This window comes from Sorex fumeus, unplaced genomic scaffold (genome assembly GCF_029834395.1).
Source record: "Sorex fumeus unplaced genomic scaffold, SorFum_2.1 ptg000050l, whole genome shotgun sequence".
Lineage (NCBI taxonomy): Eukaryota > Metazoa > Chordata > Mammalia > Eulipotyphla > Soricidae > Sorex > Sorex fumeus.
The window spans coordinates 1,915,586-1,929,102 of NW_026606107.1; the positions used below are offsets into that span (position 1 = coordinate 1,915,586).

Genomic DNA, 13,517 nt, shown 5'->3' on the forward strand with positions numbered 1-13,517 from the left:
AGCGCCTGTATTTCTCTATTAAGTACTTCTTTCAGGTTAAGGCATCTATCAAACCCTAAGTGCTATCTTTAGTCACTATGCATTATACTCATTAGTTTATCACTTTCATTCTAATGACTAGACAGGTATGGGAAATGAGCAAATGATTTAGAAGAGGAAGGCAGAGGGAAAGATTTTATGTGAATATTATAGGCAGAGTTCATCAGTGTTAGCCAGATAAATACATTTTGTTTTGTTTTGTTTGAAACCCAAAGTACTGAAGAGAATAAGTACAAACCCTACCCAGACAGAATTCAAGATCAACATAATACAAACTCCCCCATATAAGCATAGGTTGTAAAAAAATTCTGATCTTTTCCATAATCAGTACTGCAATTTTTTATTGCCATATATTACCCTTTAAGAGTATGTAATTCACAGAATCAGAGATATAGTACAGGGGTCAAGGCACTTGCTCTGCATATGGTCAAGACTGGTTCAATCCCTGGAGTTACATATGGTCCCCTAGACACCACATGATACCACATCCCTATATCACCATCAGGAGTGATCCATGAGTGTAGAGCCAGGAGTATGTCCTGAGCACTACTGTGTGTGGCTCCCAAACAAATGATAAAACCACAAATAAGCAAAAAATCAAATATATAACTCATTGGGTTTAGTATATCAAGAGTTCTGCAACCATAGCTGCAGTTAATTTTAGAATATTTTCTTCTCTCCTTCTTCCAAAAATCCATGTAATTCACTCCACATTTCTTTTCTTTTTTTAGAAACTCATTAATTTTTTTTATCAACCTTCTTTTCATTTCCTGTTTTAATCTATAGAAGAACAGCTTAAGACCACTCATTGACGCCCAACTGAGGCCATGAGTTGCCCCCCACAAGCAGCCCTCCGGCACGGCCATGGCAGCAGAAGCACATGGACCTAATCCAGAGCCCAGCAGCTTGCGGCAGAAATGTGAATGGACTTCATGCGTTAAACTCTGGCGACATGCTCCGCCCCCCCCCCCCCCCCCCCCCGGGAGGGAAATGGTGTCTGTCTCTTCCGCCTTTTCTCCCCTTGGTAGCATGATGGCGGCTGCCTAGAGCTTATAGAAAGCCAGGTATGAGCTGGCGGTGATGGGACCTCATGGGAAGGGGCAAAACCGGCTTGTCCTTCACACCCAACCGAGGCCATGAGTTGCCCCCCTCAAGTGGCTCTCTGTCATGGCCATGGCACCAGATGCACAGAAACCAATCTGGTAATTTTCCAGCTCTTGGTAGAAATACCTCCAGACTTAATTAATAAAATCTCAGAAATCCAAAATCGCGCGGCCGCAATAGCAGCCACATGACATCATATAGTTTTCATAACCAGCAATAGAAAACAAATTATTTCACAATGCCTTTTCAAGATTTTTGATTGTTGGTGGAAATTCCAAACAATAATGGTGCATCTTTTGTCGAAATAATGAATGTATTCGAAGTAGAGAGAGAGTTAAGTAGAAATCTCCTGCCTCACAGGCATCGGGAGGGGTGGGATGGGGGAATATTGGGGTTCTTGGTGGTGAAAATTAATTACTGGTGAGGTGAGGGGTGTTTGATTATTGTATGACCAAGACTTAAACCTGAAAGCTTTGTAACTTTTCTCACGGTGATTCAATAAATAAATTTAAAAAAAAAAAGGCCACTCATTGATGGGGACAGGAGTCATAGTGCCATGGTAAAAGAGCTTGATTTGAAAGTCTACTTGAGTTCGATCTCCAGTCTCCCATATGGCTCATCAAGTCCAACCAGGAGTGATCCCTGAACACATAGCCAGGAATAAACCTTGAGCACTGCTGGGTGTGACTCTAAAACAAGACAAACAAAACACTACCCGGTGATGGTTCCTACTGATTCAGTGGCCTGAGCAGTGGGAGCTGCAGACCATTCTTCTGGGGCAAGCTGAGTGCTCTAGTCTTCCATAGGGAACTGCTGAATTGGTATGGCGGGCACCAGCACCCCCTTCAAATCAGCCTGCAACTTCAGGCTGAGTACTAGTAAACTCAAGAGTTGGGGGCAGTCCATTCACCCTGAAATTCCTCCTTAGTTACAGTCTTCTCAGCAGCAGCCTGCTCTTCCTTTTCAATCTCAGGATCTCTGTAGAAGATATCAGGCATGGCTTCCAAAGGGTATTCACAAGAGATTACATGATGTATGCACAAAATTTCACAAGCCAACATCTCCCACATGAGACCTATCAAGTGAACTCCGTTGTTGCAAAGAATGGCAATGTACACGTAGCACAGAAGGAATCTGTTACACAATGCAGTAAGCAGTTTAACATAAGACAATTTTGTGAGGGGCTGGCGGTCAGCCCTGGGATCAGTAACCACCAAAAGTCTCAGGTCCTGGAAAGTCACCTGAGTTTGGTTAGTGAAAGATTCAGGCATGAAGCAGTCAGCAATTGGACTGGCTGGCCAATGATTGAAGAAGGACTGGCCAGTGGTTGGAATCTACCACAAGTGTCTGTGTGTGTGGGGGTGGGGGGGCAGGCAGAGGGTAGATAAGATAGAGAAGAGACAAGTGTGACAAATTTGACAGTGGAAGAAAATTTAAGGACAGTATTCCTGGACATCAGCTGGTTTTCAGTGGCAACAATGAAACGAGCTGCCCGCAAAAGCTTCTCCCAGGCTTTCTTCATATTTATGATGTAGATGCTATCACTTTTCTTTTTTGCATTGTATTATTCTGTCCAGAAGTTCAGGTTAGTGCCACCTAAGTGGATGTCTGCTGCAAGGAATTTGAGGACATCCTCCTCCTTCATTTTTAAAAAAAATCATTTAAAAAATTTTGGCTTACAATTATGGTTTCTCATGGACATAATTCCAACATCACATCAACATCACCAATGTACCCATATCCCTCCCCCAAGGATCCAGTACCCCTCTTTCTTCCTACCAACGCCTGCATTTGCAGGACATAGAGAGCTCTGGAGATTGTGAAGTTTCCCTTCAACTTACTATGGAATAAAGGACAAGCTTATGGAACCCTTACTTGGTAGCACAGAAAGGGACAATCCACATTTCTTCTCATCCCCTCCCAGCCCTAGGCAACCAATAATTTATTTTATCTATAGTTTCTTTTTCTATACATATTACATAAATGAAATCATACAATCTATAGTACTTTTATGTCTGGCTTATTTCACTTAACATAATGTTATCAAGGTTTTTCCATGATACAGTACGCCTCATGCTTCATTTCTATAATTTCTATATGGTTAACAAATATTCCATTGTATGGATATACCACATTTTATTTTCACAGTCATTAGTTGATAAGCATTTGGATTGTTTCTAGTTTTTGAACTATTATGAATATTGTTGATATTTTTACAAGTTTTTGTATGGGCATGTTTCAATTAAGTATATGTTTAATTGAACGGAATCGTTAGGTTTTATGGAAACTATATTTTTTTATTTAATTAATTTTTGGACTATGTCTGGCTATGTTCAGGGTTTTTCTTGGCTCTATGCTCTGGCATTATCTCTGAAGATGCTCAGAGGATCCCTTTGTGATATCAAGGATCAAACCAAGATTAGTTGTGTACAAGGAAAGCTCCTCACCCACTGCTTTATCTCTGTGGTCCCATCTATGTTTAACTTTCTGAAGAACTGCCAGATTGACTATCAAAGTGACTGAACTATTTTACATTTCCATCATCTGTGTACTAGAATTATTTCTCCATATCTTCACGAATATTTGGGTGTGAATATTATCTGTCCTTTTGTTTATAATCATCATAAACGTTATGAAGTAGCATCTCATTTTATCAATCTCAATATTGCTTCTATTTAGCTATTTTACTAAGCATATGCTTGCTCTGCTTATTTTAAGGCCATCCAGCACAGTTCACATCTTGAATTGACATAATTCCTGGGGCCAGAGGGCATGTTAAATATTTCTAAAACTAAACAAGATATAAAGGTGATTAAACCAGATGACCTATCTAAAAGGGCAGGCATTTTGGAAAACTATATGGATAATCCTCAAAAAACTATAAATTGAGCTTTCATTTCACCCAGAAATATCACTTCTGGGAATATACCCTGGGGGCCCAAAAACACACAGCAGAAACACCATCTTCACTCCTATGTTCATTGCAACACTATTCACAATAACTATAATCTGGAAACAACCTGAGTGCCCAAGAACAGACAATGGATAAAGAAACTTGGAATACCTACACAGTGGAATACAATGCAGCTTTTAGGAAAAATTAGGTCATGAAATTTGCCTATAAATGGATGGACATGGAGAGCATCACACTGAGTGAAACGAGTTAGAAGGAGAGGGACAGATATAGAATGATTGCATTCATTTTTGGTATATAAAATACATAGTAGAAGATTAATATCCATCACCAGGGAAAACAGGGACAAGGAGGACTGGCTAATGGTTGGAATCAACCACAAGGTGTGTGGGGGCAGAGGGTAAATAAGATAAGAGACCAGTGTGACAATCATAGCTGGGAATGATCACTCTGGACAAGAATTGTGTGTTAAAAGTAGATAAAGGGATATTCCTGATAGCGTTTCAGTATCTGTATTGCAAGCCACAATGTCTAAATTGAAAGAGAGAGAGAGGGAGAGAGAAGGAGAGAGAGGGAGTGAGGGAAGGAGGTAGGAGGAGTGAGAGAGGGAGACAAAGGGAGAGAGAGAAAGGGAGGGAGGGAGAGAAGAAAAGCGCCTGCCATAAAGGCACAGAGACAGGCTAGGGGTGGTGATGGGAGGGAAACTGGGAACATTGGTGCTGGGAAATGTACACTGGTGGAGGGATGGTTGTTGGAACAGTGTATGACTCAACCCTAACCATGAACAGATTTGTAAGGGTCTATCACACAATGATTCAATTAAAAATTAAAAATAAAATAAAAAGGCAGGCAGACAGCAACTCAAACACTTGTAAAAAGGTAGAACAAGAGAAGTGCCATATAGAATAAGGCAATGGAAATACAAAGGGATACCCAAAACAGTCCATCTCTCTCCTTCTATCAGTCCAACATGAAATCAGAAACTTGGAAACAGCTATAGAGCAAGAGTTTCTAATGGAAGCTAGATTGTCCTGGGACTGAAAGGTATATTTGTCTTTTTTCACTATCATTCATACTTTGTAGTCACTGGATGATTCTTTAAGATCTTATCCAATTCCTTTCAGTTGTATGTCAATTTCTAAGATTGCACTGAAGAATTGCTATTTAAAAGTGAATCATATAGGGATGGAGGGGTGAGAGGGCTACTGGGATCATTGGTGGTGGAGAATGGGCACTGGTGGAGGGATGGGTACTCAATCATTGTATAATTGAAACCCAAGCACGAATGTTTGTAAGTGCAGAACTGTACCTCATGGTGTTTCACTAATTAAACAAAGTGCATCATATAACTTCTCAGTATATGTATAGCAAACCGTAATGCCCCAAAGGAGAGAGAGATAAAGAAGAGAAGTGCCTGCCATAGAGGCAGGCTGGGGGAGTGGGGTGGGAGGGGTGGCAGGAAGGATACTGGGGATATTGGTGGTGGGAAATGTACACCGGTGAGGGATGGGTGATAGAACACTGTATAACTGAAATCCAATCATGAACAGCTTTGTGTGTATCTCATAGTGATTCAATAAAAATTAATTAATTAAAGAGCAAAACAAAGTGTATCATAAACAATAGACTTCCATTGCAACTTTCTTACCAACAAGAAACTCCTGTTTCAGTAGTTCCTCATTATCTTCTCTCTAATCTATTATTTAACCTGAATCATTCCCATGACACCTCTTTGTGTTAGAATACCACATCTTCTGGAGATAATGCTAAGCCTTCAGAGAACTTTTGAAGTCTCAAAGCACTTCAATTCAATATTTTTGTTTTGCAATTATAAAGCATGCCAGAGTGATTGCTCTAAGTTAATACTCTGAAACACAAAGACTTTTTTATTTTTATTTTTTATAATTTTATTTTTTTATTTAATCACCGAAAACACAAAGACTTTAAGTAACTCGAATTTAAAAATAAATTATGTTATCACACTGACGTTCTGTGAGTCCTCTTTGTCTAACCCCAACCTAAACTCTCGAAAAAATGTAGCTATTAATGTGGTATATTCTTTTTACCTATTCCCAGATCTAAGACTTTTATTCTTAGACTAGCCAAGAGTGAGCAGACTGCCTGAGTACCTCTAACTTATTCAGTAGACCAAAAAAGGTAATTTCACTTTTGAACTGCTCTCTACTTTTCTGAAGTGGTCCTCAATTGTGCTTGAAAATGTCAAGTACAAACTAATTTCCTTCAACCATCTGTCTAAGCCCTGCTTAGAGCAATGGACCAGGGCAATGTAAAAACACATGAATGCATTAGGGAGGCCATGGAGAAAGTCCCTTGGAAACCCAAGACCTTTAATCATTTATTAATTCAAATATTTATTGAGCACTTACTAATCATAGCCCTTATAGCAGTCATAGTGCAATGGCTTACCACACAGGTTCTTAAGATTAGACTCAAATCTTAACTCGAAGACTTGATTATTAATATTCACTTTCCTTCTTGATAAAGTGGAAAAAGTAAAATTACCCATGCCCAAAGTATGTGTGAGGATGAAATGAGATCCACAGGTGTTGTGCCAGACACATTGTTTGGCACATAGGAAATATTCATGAAGAATTAGCTATTATTGTCATTCTTGTAAAATCAGAGCAAGCTTGTGGGATATCAGTGAGTGAATCTGACTAAAATTGTATAGCCCTTAAGCAAGTGTTAAACTTCTCCGGGGAAGAAGTATGAGCTGAGAAAAATGGAAGGAAAACTTTGATGATTCGAGGAGGTAAGGACAAAAATGACACCTAGGTGGGTATCAGTGAATAGAACTAAAATGGTATAGCTCTTCAAGTTTTGGTATAGCAAGTTTTAGGGGCTGGAATTTCTCTGAAGAAGAATATGCTGGGGAGAGTGGTAGGAAAACTGCCAGGATTGGATGAGGTAAAGAAAAAATGATATCTTGAAGACAGAATTGTTGAAGTACTTAAGTTTCAGAAAATAATAACAACACCAAAAGGGAAATTGCTGGGGGGGATATAACAGTTCTAGGGTAAATGATTCCTACTAGCATAGCTGAGCCCCATTTTCTATCAGTGGACAAAGAACAACAATGCAGACTTTGGGCATTCTTCAGTGCAAAGCCTGGACCTAACAAATTATTCCAAATTTCTCCCAGTGGGACACTTACTGGAATTAGTTGTGTAAATTGGCATTCACTAAATGACCCCCAAGAAAAGGTAAAACAGTGGCAGAGAGGAAATCCAATTGATGCACCTACTGAGGATAGGAATAAATTAGCACAATCTAAATAGGGGAAAGGGTACAGTACCTCATTTGGGGCAAGTTCTGAAAAGCAACTGGAGACTGAAAGCAAAAATAGTACTTTGTGCAAACTAACATCAGAGTCACAGTCAGTCACAGTCACTGTCCTCCCATTGTTCATCGATTTGCTCAAGCGGGCACCATTAATGTTTCACAACTTGTTACTGTTTTTGGCATATTGAATACGTCACGGGTAGCGTGCCAGGCTTTGCCCTGCGGGCGAGATACTCTCGGTAGCTTGCCGGGCTCATCGAGAGGGGCGGAAGAATCGAACCCGGGTTGGCCATGTGCAAGGCAGACACCCTACCTGCTGTACTATCACTCAGGCCCTGAAATAACATCAACTAAGCAGAAATCTTTAACCCTACACCTGGGTTTTTGTTTATGTAGTATTTGTGTGTGGTAGTGTTAGGGATTACAAGGGACCCAAAAGAAGCAAAAAGAAAACCAATCCAAAGTTCTTGCTTTGAACCATGATTAAGTTAAAATGGAAAACTTACTCTGCATTTTTTGCTGGTAACTTAGTTACAGATTGGAGATTCCAATAGTAACAGCTGCACTAATTACTTTTATTTTACATATAGTGCTTAGAGTTAGGACCTCTTGAACTTAATTCACAAAATAACATAAACCATGTGCAGGCATTTCTGTTTGTTAAAGGATCGCAGCCAGAACTTCATAGAAGTCGCTGTTTTAGTTCTCATTGTATGGATATACAGTCCTTTAAAGAACAACCAACCCAATGAAATATCTCTGATCCTCCCAGAAAAGAGCTGAAGGTACCCAAAAGGCTTCTGTGCAATGGGTAATATCATTGGGCTCTTTTGTGTCAAATCCACTATTTAATATCAAGTTCCTTTGCCATTTGGCAAATTTCTATTGCCAGTCTCTTTTGGTTTTCCATCTCTGATGGGTTGAACCTTTAAAAGAGGGTTGTCAAACAGTCATTTGTGAATGAGCCAGAATAATGGCAGACAATGTAGAATGAACCCTAAGCATCAACTTGCTACCAACTGCATAGGCAAAACAGGTGCTTAGACTTTTGAACCACTTCCCCAGGCCTGGTATATTTTTCTTTGATGGAATCTTATCACTGTGGAGTTATTGAAGGATTTCTTATCAGAATTTACAATATCACTAGCTAAATATCATAAATATCTTTTACTTAGGACTCTTATACTTTTGCTTTCGTTATTCTTGATTTGCTTATGACAGTGATAATGCAATGGTGAGGCAGGAGAGATAGCGCAACACGCGGTCACAGTCATGGTCCTCCTGTTATTCATCGATTTGCTCGAGCAGGCCCAGTAACGTCTCCATCGTGAGACTTATTGTTACTGTGTTTGGCATATTGAATATGTCACGGGTAGCTTGCCAGGCTTTGCCTCTTTGCCAGGGTTTGCCTCTTTGCCTCTTTGCTGTGCGGACGAGATTCTCTCGGTAGCTTGCCGGGCTCTCTGAGAGGGGTGGAGGAATCGAACTCGGGCTGGCCATGTTGGCTGCATGCAAGGCAAACGCCCTACCCACTGTGCTATCACTTCAGCCCAGATAGTGCAACAGGTAAGGCAATTGTCTTGTATGTAGTCAACCAAGGTTAAATCCCACCATCCTATACAGTTCCCCAAGCACTGCCAGGAGTGATTCCAGAGTGCAGTGCCAGAGTAACCCCTGAGCATTGCCAAGTGTGGCCCCAAATCTCTTCCAATTAATAATGCCAAGATTTTGAGAGCCACATCAGGTGGTGCTCAGGGCTCACTCCTAGCAGGGCACAGACCATATGTGGTGTTAGGGTTTGAATTCAGGTCTCTCACATGCAGGCAAGTGCACTCTCTACAGTCTTATTGCTCCTTCCTACAATGGGAAAATTATAACAACATTTGTCAATTTAACAAGTATCCACTGATACTCTTACTATGCTATATATTTCCATCATAGTATTTGGATATTTTTTAAAAAGTTAGCTTACTAAATTTTGTTTGTATATGTATTAATTTTCACCTTTTACTCTATTGATGTTCTAGTTGTGATGACCAGGGGTCACACACACGCTTTGGTTGTTGTGCTTGCACATTTCATTATGCTCTCACCAGGCGTTGTGTTCTTTTAGTTGTGCTGCTCACACCTATTCTGGTCACAGTGCTCACCAGCAAGTACATGTGTGGCATTCACACATGTACTTGCTGGAGTTACAAGATCTTATGATTCTTGCATATTTCTTCTTCAGTTTTTGCACTCACTGGGGTTTATATCCTTTAGTTAAGGTGTTTATACACACCAAGTTGTGGTGCAGTTAGAAATCACTTTTGGGGGCCAGAGAGTAGTATAGTGGGTACACTTGCTTAGCATATGGCTAACACAGGTTCAATCCCTGGCACTCCATATGCTCCCCTGAGTCTTCCAGGAGTGATTCCTGAGTGCAGAGCCAGGAATAAGCCCTGAGCACCGCTGGGTGTGGTCCAGAAACCAAAAGAAAAAAAAGAGAAAGGAAAACTCAGTCATTTTTGGTGCTAGGGAATCATAGAAGAGCTGTCAGGCACAAATAGTAGAACTGATGGGTCTTCACTCAATGCGTTTGGTGGCACCAAAAATCAAACTCAAGGCATTATGCTTGCAAGGCAGGTAGGTATTCTAAGCCCCCACACTATCCCAAGGGTCCTTATGGTATTTATTTATTTATTTATAATTTATTGAATCACCATGAATTATAAATTTACAAACTTAATCATGACTGAGTTTCAGGAGTACAATGTTTGAGCACCAGTTCCTTCAACAGTATCCCCTTCCTTCCACCAATGTCATCAGTTTTCTTCTTACACTCCCCCCAACCGTCTGCCTCTATGGCGGGAAATTTTTCCATTCTCTTTTTCCCTTTTAGGCACTGTGGTTTACAAGCCTTACTGATAGGGTTTACCATGAATATTAGTCTACCTTCTTTCAGCATCCAATTCTTGTCCAGAATGACCACTTACCTATCATTGTCATAGTGGTCCCTTCTCTGTCCTAATTCCCTAGACCCACCTTTCAAACTTACTACAAAAGACCAGTTCTCTTGCCCATCTTTTATATTGTCTTTGTGCATTATTCTCCTACTATGTTTCTTTATATCCTGCAACTGAGTGTAACCATTCTGTATTTAGTTTTTTAACACAGAGATAGTTCATAATATCTCATTTTGTCATTGAGATTAGCAGTTTCTGCAATTTTTTTCAAGCTCATCTTAAAGTAGAATCTCACAGTTAAAATCATCTGACTTAAAAGTGATTCTATCCCTCTCCTTACCCTGATACTAGCCAGATATAATGTTTGCTCAATAGATTTTTCTCTTGGTTTCTGCTTATGTCCACATGGGGGCACTATACTAATTGTTCTATATATCATCTCTTCATTCCCACAACACGTGTTGCTGTGCAATAATACTAGTAATATTTACTGGGTTTTCTGTGGATTCCCATGTATTTTAAGTAATTTAAATGCATTACTGCATTTAATTTCCACAACACAATTGTATCAAAGTGTAATGATATAATTACACATATTATCCACATTTAAAATATGTATTTTGAGTGTAGTTTTTAAGTGTTTCATAGTATCCTCACTCAACATAATTAAAATTGAGTACCTCTGATGGGTGTTGTGTTGGAATTATGTGTATGAGAAACTATCATTAACAGTATTGTAACAGTAACAGTATTGTAAATCACAAAACCTCAGTCAAATAAAAAAATTGAGCACCGCTTCCCCATAGTACTCTTCCATACCATCAATCCTCCATATCCTCTCCCCTGGATAGATCTAGACATATACCTAAAATCATATTGGATTTAGTTCTGGAAAATGCAATTTGTTGGTGAGACTGACCCTTTTCATTTCATTGGTTCTTATGCAATTATGAATTACAATGCCTCCACTTTCTAGCCTCAGCATTAGACAAATAAGGTTGAATTCTCTTACCTAGGCATTGAAATCTCAAGCACACTATGTATTTTCCTCATTCCATTGCAGTGAAGATGGAGGTTATCTAGGATTCAGTTATCTAATGATGATGATCTAAATCTCTTTAGATCATCCACAATTTCCTAATGCAGAGAAGCCCATAGTTACTCTAGCCAAGGTTACCATAAGTTAGAGACCCAGCTCTCTCTTCAGAAGGATAACCTAGGCCATCTTCCAATGAATTCCACTTTTAAAAAGTAGAGTCCAAGGACCAGAGAGACAGGGGTTGAGGTGCTTGCCTTGTATGCAACTGACCCAGGTTTGATCCCTGACACAAGATATGGTCCCCTGAGCATCACCAGGAGTGATCCCTAAGCATAAAGCCAAAAGTAATCCCTGAGCATAACTGGCTATGACCCAACACTCATCTTTGTATAAAAATGTAGAGAACATTTATTAATTTACCTATTTAGGTGTTTGTCTCCAAAAGACTGATTAATCCAAACTCAGGGAATAATATCTTATTGGCTTAGTATTTTTGAGTAGAATCCTGAGATTAGTAAATCGATAACACATTCTGTGATCATCAGTCACAAAGTGTGGTACTGACCCACATTGTGGGAGCAGCTCCCCATTGGTGCTGAGGCCACCAGTACTACAGTGTTTGGAAGGCCAGAGGGTGTCAGAGATCAAGCCTGGGTCCTTGTGCATGCTAAGCATACACTCCAGTTTTTGTAGCTACTCTGTTGCTTCCTAACTCAACCTTTTTTTTCATTATTAAATTGAGGGACAATTTCTTTAAATAATGTTCATGATAGTTTCATGCACACACCATCCAACACCACACCTGTCACCAGAGCATCCACTTACCACCTCTAATGTCCCAAGGACACCTCCCATTTGGCCCCTTTCACTTCCCTCCAGATAAGCTCAGTTCTGTAGGTGAATGTGCCAGTTGTGTTGCCTTTGGGCATTTTGTTGCTTCCTTACTATGTTTGTTTCTGATTCTACTTCTTGAAACTTTTTAATATTCTTACTCCTTTTGTTTAGGCCACCTATTGCCTTGATTGCAGCAAAGCCTCTCTGTTGGTCTTCTTGATTCCAGTTTACCCACATTTATATATAACATAACAATATACTAAGGTGGCATGCTTTCTGAAAACCCAAATATTATATTATTCCATTATTTAATGCTCCCATACTCCTCCCATGAATTCAGATGAGTTCAAATTCCTTAGCACAAAATGTAACCTATGACTAAAGCCCTAGACTTGATTTTCTCTCTTATATAAAAGATAAAATAAAATGAAGTTTTGTATTAACATTCAACTTCACTCAGCCATGCACACATTATAAAACCAACAAGCAGAAGTTATTTTTGAAATATTTTAACAAGATAAGTTGGAGAGATAGTTCAGGGATTAAAGTGCTTTGCCTTGCATGCAGAAAACTTGTTTGATTCCCAACACCATATGGTTCCCAGGCACCACCAGGAGTGATCATATGTATAGAGCTGAGAGTAGTCCCTGAGTGCCCTGAGTGCCACCAGCTGTGCTCCCCCAATCACTTAATCACTTAACTTTCCGTTAGTCGTCGATTTGCTCGAGCGGGCACCAGTAACGTCTCCATTTGTCCCTGTCGCATGCTAGTGTAGCCCAATGGCATCTGTTCACTCTGGGATCATGAAGAGTCTCAAACCGATTGTTCATGATCTTCACGAAGAAGTCTGACCATCTGGTAGGTGGGCGGCCACGTGGTCTTTTGACATCCTGTGGAATCCAGTCAGTAACAGCTCTAGTCCAGCGGTCATCTTTAAATCTCATTACGTGACCAGCCCATCTGATTTTTGACACGTTGGCAAATGAGACAGCGTCCCTGATTCTTGATCGCGAAGGATTTCGGAACTCCGGATTTTTTCTCTCATTTGAGTGAAAAGTGATATTCCAAGCATAGCTCTTTCTATTCTTCTTTGGGAGACCTGAATAGCATTCTCATCCTGTTTGCGTAGGGCCCAGGTCTCTGAGGCATATGTTAATGCAGGAAGAATAGTGGAATCAAAGAGATGTGCCCGGAGCCGGAGGTTCTTCGTCCTCTTAGCTATTTCTTCGACGTTCTTGAAGGCGTTCCAGGCCGCTCTCTTCCTCCTGCGCAGCTCGGGTGCCAAGTCATTTGTCATGTTGACTTCTCGACCTAGGTACACATAGCTGTTGCATTCGGA

At 40.1% G+C, this 13,517-nt stretch overlaps 1 pseudogene; it reads right to left on the reverse strand.

The window, feature by feature from the left end:
- Positions 1-1,854: 1,854 nt before the first annotated feature.
- LOC130032582 (40S ribosomal protein SA-like) overlaps positions 1,855-13,517 on the reverse strand; it is a 58,970-nt pseudogene continuing 47,307 nt past the window's right edge.